The sequence below is a fragment of the Ictidomys tridecemlineatus genome, chromosome 6 (assembly GCF_052094955.1).
Source record: "Ictidomys tridecemlineatus isolate mIctTri1 chromosome 6, mIctTri1.hap1, whole genome shotgun sequence".
NCBI lineage: Eukaryota > Metazoa > Chordata > Mammalia > Rodentia > Sciuridae > Ictidomys > Ictidomys tridecemlineatus.
The window spans coordinates 160316352-160329614 of record NC_135482.1 but is presented as its reverse complement, the minus strand read 5'-3'; the positions used below and the strand labels follow the sequence as shown (position 1 = coordinate 160329614).

At 37.9% G+C, this 13263-nt stretch overlaps 1 long non-coding RNA gene across 1 annotated transcript; it reads left to right on the top strand.

Annotated features, from left to right (window-relative positions):
• The first annotated feature begins 10424 nt into the window (after window positions 1–10424).
• Window positions 10425–13001, top strand: LOC144365146 (uncharacterized). Its single transcript, XR_013423365.1, has 2 exons — window positions 10425–11604; window positions 12421–13001. It is a non-coding gene; the product is annotated as an uncharacterized LOC144365146 (long non-coding RNA).
• Window positions 13002–13263: the final 262 nt, after the last annotated feature.

Here is a 13263-nt window from a genome sequence, read left to right as displayed (position 1 = left end):
GGCATTAACCATGAAGAACCCACAAAAATATGAACATATTTAAAAATGAACAAAAATTATGTAGTATTTGGTTAATCTTCAACTCCTGACCCTGAGTGGAGTTTGTTTTTGAGGGAGGGGTCAACTGTGCTGTAGGAGAGGATCCTGGGGTGGTCAAGCCAAAAGGAATGGCATCTAAAAAGCCTTTTTGAGAGACTTCTAGCTAAGGAGGAAAGATGATGACATAATAAGCAAAAAGCTAAATCAGAACCAGAAAAAATCCTCCAGTTGTGAGTTCAAATTCAATTGCCACAAGCTTCCTCATATTTCCGACAGTTCTTCTTATGCTCTGACACTCTGAGGTAATACCTTTCAAGGAAAACCATGGTTTGTGTGTTTATCAAAAAAAGTCCCATGACTATAAGGGATGGTTACCTATCCTTTTTTTTTTTTTTCAAACTAAATTCCCAGTATAAAGTCAAGAACATTACTGGTGGACATAACCTTAAAGATCACTTACATAATGATTCTATATATATTAGGACAAGACCCAGAGAGGTCTGGTGTATTCCTTTGGGTCACTCCGCAGTCAATAGTGTAGAATTAAATCTCTCTCTCTTGAACTTCAGATCAGAGCTTTTTTTTTTTAATATTTCTTTTTTCATTGTCGTTGGTCACAATACCTTTATTTCATTTATTTTTATGTGGTGCTGAGGACCAAACCCAGGGCCTCGCACGTGATAGGCGAGTGCTCTACTGCTGAGCCACAACCCTAGCCCTAAATCAGAGCTTTTTTCTACAGAGTTGTGCTTTGTTCAACATTTGTACATCTTACTCATTCATTATTCCACAGAATGTTTATGATAGCTGTTTCATGCCTGACACTGTGCTAGAGTTCACAAGTACAAATTTGCACCACTTTTAGTAATTAAACAGAAATATGGGTAAACTACCACCAGGTGGCATAAGACTTCAGGTAGGTAATGATATTTGTAGGTAGTTTGTAGGTGACCCTCTAATTTTTCCTCCTGGATGTCATTTCAAGTTCAGATGATAAGAACAGGTCTGAATGTGCAATTGAGGCTTATCATTTTCTATCAGGATACCACTATTCTAGCTTCCCAGGCAAATGCCTTTGAGTTATTTTTGTTTTATTTTATCTTTTACTTAAGGAGTAAAAGGTACTTAAGTAGAAGTACAGACTGGCTCCTTTCCTCATCTTTAGCCCTTTGTAAAAAGCCTCCAATGTAGCCATATCAGAAAGAAAAAAAAATCTTTTGTGCAGTTCTCAGTGTATTTCAATTTTACTGCTTTTGAGTTTTGCTCTTGCTGTTCATTTTCCCTGAAATTCCTTCTCTTTGAAACTCTCTCCATCATCACATCTCTCTAGCTGATTCCAAAGTCACTAATGTTCAGCAAGCACTTGAGTAATTATTAGGTGATGGGTGATAGTAATATAGGAAATGCCCAATTCTATTCTCTACCCTCACACAGAATCTATCTTCTTCCCAGCCCTCCCTACTTGAGAAAATATAGTAGAACAAATGGGTATGTGCCATTTTAGAGGCATTTTACCAGGCAGAGTAGTGACCCAGGTATCAATCCTGCAGAGGTGGTGAAGAAAAAAAACTGGTCCTTGTGTGAATCTGAAGGTGACTCAAGTAGTTTAAAAGGATACAGGGTCAAAATGTTTCTACACAGTGAGGTGTAATAGTTTGGCACTTCAAAGCCTAACAGTGGTAGGGTGGGTAGAAGGTATCCTGCACATAGGCAAGTGGGAAAAGGCAATGTTAAGAAGGTAGAGCTGGGTGTGGGAGTGCCCACCTGGATTCCCAGTGGCTTGGTAGGCTGAGGCGGGATCACAAGTTCTAGGCCAGCTTCAGCAGCTTAGTAAGACCCTGTCTCAGAAAAAAAAAATAGAAATGAAAAGTGCTGGGAATGTGGCTCAGTGGTTAAGTGCCACTGGGTCCAATCTCCAGTACCAAAACAAATAAGAGAAAAAATAAAGGGTGGGACTAGATTATGAGGACCGTTGATGGACTTGCAAAGAAATTAAGGCTTTATCCTGTAGGCATTAAAAGTTATTACAAGACTTAGAAAAGGGGAATGACAAGAACAGATTTGCCTTTCCTGAAAGATCCTTCCTGATTGTGGTGTGGATTAGAAAGGGGTAAGACCAACTAGGCCACCAGTTAAAAATGACCATAGAGCCTGGATGGGTGGGGATATTAAGGCCTGAACAAAGGTAAAAGCTGTGCTGAAGGAGGAGCAAGAATGGATCTGAAAGATTCAACAGAATTTGGTGAATAATTAGATATGGGAGTGGGAGAGAGGATTGGATGGACTCGAGGTTCCTAACTGATGTCGCTAATTAGGAGAGAGGATACAGAAACTGAATAGTTCTTAGAGGTGGTAGTGATGAATAAGTTGAGTTTATTTGGGAATATTTTGGTCTGATTATTTGTATTAATTAACTTCATACATTAATATATAGGTTAGAATGAAAGTTCTCAGTAATGAAAAACTTCCTAATACCATTCTTCAATTTGGCAAAAATATTTAAATGTGTTCCTTCTTCTTTGTAGAGGTTAGGAACAGTGGGGATTGTGGATCATAAATTCCCAAATATCTAAAACAATGTCATTCTCCTACATTTTTATGCTTTTAACAAATGCAATTTGTTCATTCTGTAATTGATGCAATGTATTTTTATATCTGTAAGACTTTTGTGCACACTTAAATTCATAAATCATCAAAAGGTTTAAGATATGACTTCCAGAACTCAAAACCCATTAGAGAACTATCAGCAGTAAATGGCCATGTTTTAAAGGGTTTTGTGTGATATCCAGAAAGTGGGTCTCATGTTGAGTAAGGAGAAACTAAAGAGGACTACAGTGGGGATAGCTGAGCAAGTCTCTAAAGTATGAACAGTTTCTGAAAAGTCAGTCACAGTTCATTTTAGGAATGGTCATATGCATTGTAAATATTTTTGTCAAATTTGGGAAACCTCCATTGTATTTTTCCATATTGATATCTAAGATTTGAAGGAATTTTCCAAAGATCAGAATTTGGTTCAAAAGATTTTATATCTTCATTTTTGCTACCCGTGTATTCATAGTACCAAGTGCGATGTTAGTACCAGTACATGTCCTATGGCTGTGGGTTCTCTTGTCACAATTTTGAGAGAATTGCCATGGTGAGTTATAGAAACATTCTGGAATCCCTTGCTAAACCAGAGCAATTACAAATAACAATACATGAAAGTGACTAAAAACTATATAAACCGGTCCTTCTAAACCCAAACTAAATTCAAATCCCTTATCATTCTACTAAATTATTTTTATAAAATTATGACAGAGAAACTTTGGATTGGGCAGAGGGGAGTGAGAGGAGGGTAGGGAGTCTGAGGGTGAGAAAGATGGTGGAACGAGATGGAAATTATTACCCTGTGTCCATGTATGAGTGCATGAATGGTGTGACTCAGCATCATGTACAACATAGAAATGGAAAGTTGTGTAAACAAAAATATGATGGAGAGAATTTGGAGTACTTTTAATAATTTTATTTAAAGTGCAGGTATAGCTTATTTTATTGTGCTTCACTTTATTCCTCTTTGCAGACACTGCATTTTTTTTACACATTGAAGGCTTGTAGCAATCTCACATAGAGGAAGTCTCTCTGAGCCATTTTTCCAAAAGTGCACTCACTTTGTGTCTCTGTGTCATATTTTAGTAATTCTTGCAATATTTCAAATTTTTGAATTATTATTAAATTGATGATCAGTGAGTTATCTATGATGCTGCTATTGTAATTGATTTGGAGCACCACAAACCTTGCCTATATAAGATGGTGAACTTAATTAATGTTGTATGTGTGCTATCTGCTTCACAAACAGGCTGTTTCCCCATATCTTCCCTACTCCTCAGGCCTCTCTATTCCCTGAGACACAATGAAATTGAAATTAGGCCAATTGATAACCCTACAATGTCTTCTTTCACTTTGCATCCCAAACTAGAAATGATTAAGCTTAATGAAGAAGGGATGTCAAAGGCCAAAAAAGCTAGGCATCTTTCTTGCACCAATTAGCCAGTTGTGAATACAAAAGAAAAGTTCTTAATAAAAAATTGAAAGTGCTACTCCAGTGAACACATGAATGATAAAAAGGTGACATACACTTATTGCTGATATGGACAAAGTTTCAGTGTTCTATATCAAAGATCAAACTAGCCACAACATTCCCTTAAGCTAAAGCCTAATCCAGAGCAAGGCCCTAACTCTTTTTAATTTTATAAAGGCCAAGAGAGGTAAGGAAGCTGCAATACCTTGAATATTGCAGAGGCTGGATCATTGAGGATTAAGGACAGAAGCCGACTCTACAACATAAAAATATAAGGTGAAGCAGAAGATGCCATCTAAGACTTTCATAACTAGAGAGCAGTCAGTGCTTAGCTTCAAAGCTAATGCAACTGGTGACTTTACATTGAAGACAATGCTCCTTTTTCATTCTGAAAATCCTCGGGCCCTTAAGAATTATACTAAATTTCCTCAGCCTGCACTCTATGAATGAAACAACAAAGCTTGGGTGACAGTGCATCTGTTTAAACATGGTTTTCTGAATGTCATAAGCCCACTGTTGAGACCTACTGCTTAGAAAAAAGATTCCTTTCAAAATCTTGCTGCTCATTGAAAATGCCCAAGAGCTGTGATGGAGACCTACATTGAGGTTAATGTTGTTTTCAGGCCTGATAACATTCTGTGGCCCATGGGTCAGGGAGTCATTTCAAATTTCAAGATTTAGGAAATAAATTTTGTCAGGCTACAGATACCCTAGATAGTGATTCTGCTGATGACTCTGGGGGAAGTAAATTGAAAACACTCTGGAAAGGATTCATCATTCTATGTCATTAAGAACATCCATGATTCGTGGATGAAGGTCAAAATATCAACATTAACAGAGATTTGGAAGAACTTGATTCCAACCCCCATGGATGACTATGAGGGGTTCAGGATTTCCATGGAGAAAGTAGTTGGTGGAAATAGTAAAAGACAGAGTTAGATGTGAGGCCTGAAGATGTGATTGAATTACTGTTATCTGATGATAAAACATTATTGGTTGAGGAGTGTCTACTAATGGCTGAGAACAGGAACTTGTTTCTTGAGATGGAATGTACTCCTGGTGAAGATGCTATGATTATTGTTGAAATTGTGTTAGAAGACATAGAATATTTCAAAAATTGAGTTGACAAAACAGTGTTAGGGTTTGAGAGGACTGACTCCAATTTTGAAAGAAGGTCTGTGGATAAACTACCAAAAACAGCATTGTCTGCCACAGAGAAGTATTTCATGAGGGAAAAAGTAAAAAATTTCATTGTTGTCTAATTTTAATACATTACCATAGGCACCCTAAACTTCAGCCTTCACAACCCTGATCAAAAGCCATTAACATCCAGGCAAAACCCACCAGGAGCATAAAGATTAAGACTCATTGAAGGCCCAGGTGATCGTTAGCCTCTTTTTTTTAAATTAACAATAAAGTCTTTCCAAATTAAGATATGTGCACTTTTTTTCCAGACTTAATGACATTTCATAGTTATCAGAGTACAGTATAGTGTAAACCTAAGTTTGATATGCACTGGGAAACCAAAATATCATGTGATTGAACTTATTGCTGTATTTGTTTTATGCAGTGATTTGGAACCAAACATGCACTAGTACAGAGATATGCCCGTATTTTACTTTTGCAAACTTTATAAAAACTTAGACTTGTTAATACATTATTAAGTCCCCACCAAATACTTCAGAAGAGACCAGTGCAAGTGAAGAACCCTATGTTTGAAGTTTTAGTAGTTTCATGGTAGATCCACTTCAGAATGATTGTTGTAGGAACAAATTTGAAATTCTTAGTAAGGCCTAGTGAGAATATTTGGAAAAAAAATACTGACAATCATCTTTAGGAGGTGAGTACTTAGAAACAATAGGTGTCAGCTGTAGGTTTAAGTGCCCCTTTTGGTTCAACAAGAAACGTCACTAATTTCTGTTTTTCAGTGTTTGGCTCTAGATCTTTTTCCCCTGTCAGTCTATAGACACTCTCCCTGCAACCTTATCTACTCTGAATGTCTCAATTGCCACACGTATGTAGATGATCCCCAAATCTAAATCTCTAGCTCAGTACCTCTCCTGAACTTTTGAATTATATATCCCACCATCCTGGAATACGCCTAACTCAAGAAGAAACTCTCTTCCTTTTCAAATGACCTTACCTCCTGGGATCTGACCAAACCCTGGAGACTGCGGAACACAGTGCAGGCCCAGAATCTATGTGTACTGGATGTTTGATATTGTGTTACAATATCATAATCACATCAGTTACTAAATCTTGTTGGAGTTCATGCTGAATATTTCTAATACAACACTCTCTGGTGTTACCCCTTCCATCTAGGCTCCTATGTTCTAGAATGTGGATAATTGCAATACTCTTAACTTATCTTGGTCTTCATCTCACCCCTTCTTCTAATTCCTTGTTCATACTGTGGCCAAGAGATTAAATTGTGTGGCTTGAATGAGCTCTTTAGTAATGGAGCCCTGATCTAGAACACTCGGCTGATCACTCTTCAAAGCCGTCACATTGTCCTGGGAATGAAGTTCTAAGTCTTCTACCCCTCTCTCATGGATCTGCACCAGGCTCAGTGTCTAAAACTATCTCTAGTCTTATTTCTTGGCTCTTTTCTGAAATAACCTCTGTTTTAAACACTCTGAGTATCTTTAAGTTACTCATATTTCCCCAGGCACTGGATACCCAGAAATTTTCACCCCTCAAATTTGATCAGACACCAGGTATAGTGACTCTATCTCCTGAGTACTTTTTGTTTCATTTCCATACTGCTTCCACTCTGGCTTTCACCACGTCTCTCTCTGTGATAACCTCCTCCGTGACCTCTTCTTGATCCCAGCTCCTTTCAACGCTTTTTCTAACCTGCCAGCAAAATGACATTGCAGCAACAAAATTTTATCCTATTCTTTTCCTTAAACACAATAATGGCATGCATTCCTAGAACTTTTTGGACAGAAATTAATGCCTTTGCTGGTAAGGTCCTTCCTGCCCCACTAGATCTATAGTTTCATCTTTACCACTCCTTCATATAACCCATTTGCCAAACTGACCTCACACAGTTCTCTAAACAACATGTATCTTTTTCTACCTCTTTTCTTCATGGAGCATCTTCTGTGGCCAGGCTTACCTTATTCCTCTTTTCATCTATCATCAGTCAGCTCAATGTCATTTTCACCCAGTTTCATTCAAACAACTACTTTTTGTCCTCCTGATATTGCCTATGTCACACATTCAATTTTCCAGGTGCACCACACACTTCTAGGGTTGTTTATACATTTTTAGATTTTCTACAATAGTCACTGATTATTTTTATATTCTAATAAAATAAAAGGATTGTGAGGAGTTATCTATTGAAGGAGGCAATGGTATATAGGTAGATAAAAGCAAAGTGTAGAGGGATAAATTGGGCCACAAGATGGATGGTTTTGTACCTGTTTCAAACATCTGAGGGGCTTTCATGGAGAAGGGCCGAGATAGCCATATGATGGAAATCACATGGAAGGATATTTCCTTTGCTATAGGAAAGCTGAACAGAGTTGTTTGAAGAATAAATGGGCTGCTGGGTCAGGAAAAAATAAATGAATTAGGGGCTGAGATTGTGGCTCAGTGGTAGATTGCTCGTCTTTCATGCATGAGGTATCGGTTTCAATCCTCAGCACCATATAAATTTAAAATAAAGATATTGTGTCCACCTAGAACTAAAAAATAAACATTTTTTTAAAAAAGAAATAAATGAATCACCTCTGTGTCTGTTTAGAGACAGGGCCATTCTCCCAGCTAGAAAAGAATTTTTGTTGAAATGCAGACTTCATCTTTGCCTGACCAGGGCAGATGGCCTGTGAGGTCCCAGTATTCTTTGCTTTTCACCACTCTTTTCTGGGATAAAGTAAAGGCTTCTCTGCACTTATACTCTAAAACAGATTGACATAATATTATTCAGAGTATTCCAGTACAGCTGGAAGAGCATAAACCTTAGAATTAAGGCTTAGGCTTATCTTTTTATCTTTTGTCAGGAGTGTTTGATAGAACCCTTTTCCTTTTCATGTTATTTTTTTTTTTCCTCATCTGTATTCTCATCAGGATTCCATTTCTGGTACAATACATAGAACACTGTAATAGTAAGTGGATTATTTTTCTGTTTCCTATGACTCTTGTTCACTCTATCCTGTGTTAAATTCCTTGTTATTTTGGATGATCTACCCATTTAAAATGTGAGGTAAGTCTTAACTTTTTGTATAAACTCTGCAGCCTTATATCTACCTTTAGCAAGGATTTCATAGTGATTACTAAACTGAGTTAGATTGAGACAACAGACCATACTAATCCACTTTACAATCAGTAATCTACCATAGGAATTAAGATAGATAAAACAAACAGAAAACCATTAACATGGAACCATAGTCTACTCTGACTTACATTAAAGTTGTTTCTAAAATGTGACAAGCACTGGCAAGTTACAGGGTGGGAAGATGGATAGTGCTACAGAGAATTTGGAATAACATCACGGGCTATTCTCCTATATCCTGAGTTAGTCTCAAGTAGTCCTCAGAACAATCTGACAGGCACCCTTTCTGGGATGCAGGGAATATAGCAAACCCTAAGAATTCAGCCCATTATTAATGTTGGCCACGAATGGCACACAGTATGAATAAGTAAATACCAGAATTCGCAAAGCAAGAATGCCTGTGTCTTTTGTAGGTACCTTATAATGGAATTGTCTGACAAAGGGAAAGAAGAAACAACCAGATTTCTTTTTTTTATTTTAATATTTATTTTTTAGTTGCATTTGGCACAATACCTTTATTTCACTTATTCATTTTTATGTAGTGCTGAGGATCGAACCAAAGTCTTGCACATGCGAAGTGAGCGCTGTACTGCTGAGCCACAACCCTAGCCCAGCAACCAGATTTCTTAAAAGTAGTGGGAGAGGAGTTGGTTGCTCTTGACTTATAGGATTTTTTCCCCCTCTTTGGGTAGCAAAGATGCTCATCTGTCCCTTGGGCTTTATGACAAGTATCCCAGAGTATCTATTTGAGATCCATTGATCTGTATATCATCCAACTTCTCCGAGAAAAACTATATACTGTCTGAAGTAAAAAAGAAAAAAAAGTTTTCATCTTTTTAGAGGTAGAAAGAGGTCAGAGGGAGAGAATAGTGGAAATAGGCTAAAGGAAATGTGTTTGGATAGGGAGGGAGATATCTTGCAGCTTAGGAGCAAATTGGCCAATTGGCAAAGGAAGCTTTCCCTCAAAAATCAAATGGAAACCCTTGACTAATCTGCATCCAGCCTTGTTGGCTGGCCTTCTGCAGCAGCTGAGATGGAAGATGGTGACAATGCTATGCAGATCCTGGGTGGAGGAAAGGCATTCCCATGGTGTGTCGTATCTGCATTAAATAAGCACAAAATTTTCCTGTGCAACATCATTTAAATCACTTTGGATCATTCTAGGCTCAACCATATAAGATGTTAAAGAACAAGACCAAAGGGAATAGTGTAAAACTTCATCCAACCTTTTTTCAAAAGGATTTATTCTTCCCTTTTTTAAAATATTTTTTTTTAGTTGTAGTTGGACACAATATCTTTATTTTATTTTTATGTGGTGCTGAATCGAACACAGGGTATTGCCCATGCTAGGCGAGCGCTCTAGCTCTGAGCCACAACCCCATCCTCTGTTCACTTTTGATTAGGGTTGACTGTGAACATCAAAATCCACATTCAAAATCTAAATAGGGACTTCTGTGAGGAATAATAATAAAGAGGAGACAAAGAAACAAGGTGCAGAGGAAGGAAAGGTGGCAAAGTGGGTCCTTGTCCAAGCGGCCACATTTATTTATACCAATAGTTTACATTAGGTCATTAGTACCATAACCATATTATTGTTTAGAGTATCAGCAAGGTTGCTTATTGTGCAGTTACATTGTATAGTTACAAAATGTAATGTTAGGAGCTTTGTGTAGTTCTCAAGAAAGTCCGTTGTCTGAAATTACTATTAGGCAGATCCAGAGCACCTGAGCTTGGTGAAATATTGCAGTTATCAAGCGAGTTCCTTTATTCCAGGAGTTATGTGCCTAAGATTAAGGTGAAAGCTGATAAGACTCTAGTATGAAGGGCATTACCATAGCAACCAGGCATCCTATGTCTTTGCACAGAAACTTTTCCGGACACTAAGAATACCACCACCATGAAATAATCAGGGACCCCAATTCCAAATACAGAACTCCTATAGATTTCTTCAGATTTTCATTGAAGAACTGATTTTCTTACTTTTTTCCCACCAAGTTCAACAAACTGAGTTGTATCTCTCTGCTTCTGAGGTTGACACCTATTATCAGGATTTATAGTTGCTGAAACTTGCTTTAATAACTCACAAGGAATAGAATCCATCTTGTGCTCTCCCGTTTCACAGTTGGTTCAGTGACGCAAAGAGATGAACAAACATGCTTTCTGCCAGTAAAATAAATAGAGTGGACTCAGAGACACCCTAGGAGGAATAATATTGAATGAGTTACCACTGCTACCTGTGCTCCCACCCGTGCACAACTAGATCAGATCTAAAGCGGAGCCTGCTCTGTGGTGTAGTCTGGGCTGTAGTATCCTGGGGCTGAAGGAAACCTGCCTTCTGCAGGCTTTGTCTTTCATTTTAAGGACAAAATGCAATTCAGAATTTGTGTATTCACAATTTATAACATGTGACATTTGTTTGCTAATTATGGAAGCAACTTGTTGCACATTATGTATACAATGCTGCAGAAGAAGGTGTCCTTTATTTCCCAGTAGCATCTGACAATAGGGCAGGAGTAAAGCTTGCAAACCTTGGTATCCAGAAGAAATGGCCTCCTGAGGACAAGCTGTGGCTTTGGGTTTCTTTAATAGTATGTATGAGAAGTTCTGTGTCAGATTCCTATCCCCAGTTTCATCTCAGCCCAGGAGGGGCCTGGAACCTGTTAGGCCTTACAGTGTCCTGACTCTGTTGATAGATTCCATTCATTAAAATTCAGCAGCAGAGGCAAATGCCTCCTCCCTGCAGCCAGCTCCTCCCTGAGCAAACACTCTGCCTCAAATGCTGTGAAGACCACCATGTCCTCAGCCAATTTCAACACTTGGTTCCTCCCCCTCCCCCCCAAAAACTGGGCCCACACCATATGGTGAACATACCCCTCTAGATAAACAATGTGTCATGCAGAAGTAAAAGAAGAAAAAACAGGTTAGATGAGAAAATCCTGTAGTGGACCTTGAACCTGAGCAGAGCCTATTCCACTAGCCTGGCTCTCCATGTAAGCCCACTGCTGTATCCATAAAACACTCTTCCAGACTTTGGCCTTCCTTGAGGTTTCAGTTTGAATTAGAAGTAGCTGTTTTACCAAAGTTTCCTTCCTTGTCGTTTTAGTCACCTTTTCCATCACCGTGACCAAAAGACCTGACAAGAACAACATATAGGAGAGAGAGTTTATTTTGGATCCTGGTTTCAGAGGTTCAGTCTGTGGTTGGCTGACTACATAGCTCTGGGCTCAAGGTGAGGCACAACATCATGGCCAAAGGGCATGCAGAGGAAAGCAGCTTAGGACATGGCAACAAAGAAGCAGAGAAGAAAGCTCCACTCACCAGGGACAAAATCTAAACCCCCAAAACATGCCCCCAGTGACCTGTGTCTTCCAGCAACACCATACTTGCTTTTAGTGACCACCTAGTTAATTCACATCAGTTGATTAGTCCACTGATTAGGTTATAACTCTCATAATCTAATCATTTCACTCTGGTGGTTCTTGCATTGTCTTATACATGAGCTTTTGGGGGACATCTCATGTCTAAACCATGACACTTGTATTTTCCACATTCTTCATAATATCGTTTAAAGTATGTTTTGAAAAAGCTGGTCCCAACAATTGAGGGAAAGAAGTGATGGCTTCAAAGAGTGTTATTTCCAATAGAATATTACAGACCTCACTACCTGTCAATCAGCGGACATCTGATGTGTCCTTTGATTTCTTTATGTATAAATATATAGATGCATAGGTAAATTTTTAGATTTAAAATATAACTATTTCAATGTAGATTAATACATGGAAGTTATAGATAAAAATTAACCTTAGATTCACTTGACTTTTGCTAACCAGTTGGCATCTGATTTTTTCATATAATTGGTAAATGCGCATAATAACCTTGAAAGGGAGCTTAAAGAATATAACTTTTCCTTTGTATATTTAAAGTATAATTTGAGGTGGGAGTAAAATAGAGTCAATTTCACTGAAGGCCTAGGACCTTCCATAAGTTTTAATATGCTAATATTTATGTGTTTAGCACTATAATCTTATAGTCTACATTGGTGCAGATACATGGGAATCAACTTACCAAAAGAGATGAAAGATCTATATAATGAAGACTACAGAACCTTAAAGAAAGAACTTAAAGAAGACCTTAGAAGATGGAAAGATCTATCTTGCTCTTGGATAGGCAGAATTAATATTATCAAAATGACCATACTACCAAAAACACTATACAGATTTAATGCAATTCTGATCAAAATCCAATGGCATTCCTCATAGAAATAGAAAAAGCAATCATGAAATTCATCTGGAAAAATAAGAGACCCCGAATATCTAAAGCAACTCTTAACAGGAAGAGTGAAGCAGGTGGCATCACTATACCAGACCTGAAACTATACTACAGAGCAATAGTAACAAAAACAACACCAAAACAGACTGGTAAACCAATGATATAGAATAGAGGACACAGAGACTGACCCCCCCAAACAACAATTATCTTATATTAGTCAAAGTGGCTAAAAACAGCATTGGAGAAAAAATAGCATCTTCAACTAATGGTGATGGAAAAACTGGAAATCCATATGCAAAAAAAAAAAAAAATGAGATGAAACCTCTATCTCTCACCATGCATAAAACTCAACTCAAAGTGGATCATGATCCAGGAATTAAACCAGAGATTCTATGTCTAATGCAAGAAAAAGTAGTCCCTAATCTGCATCATGTGGGATTAGGCCCCAACTTCCTTAATAAAACTCCTATAGCACAAAAATTAAAACCAAGAATCAATTAATGGGATGAAATCAAACTAAAAATTTTTCTCTCAGCAAAAGAAACAATCTATAAGACGAATAGACAGCCTACACCCTGGGAGCAAATTTTTACCCCCCCCACATCAGATAGAGCACTAA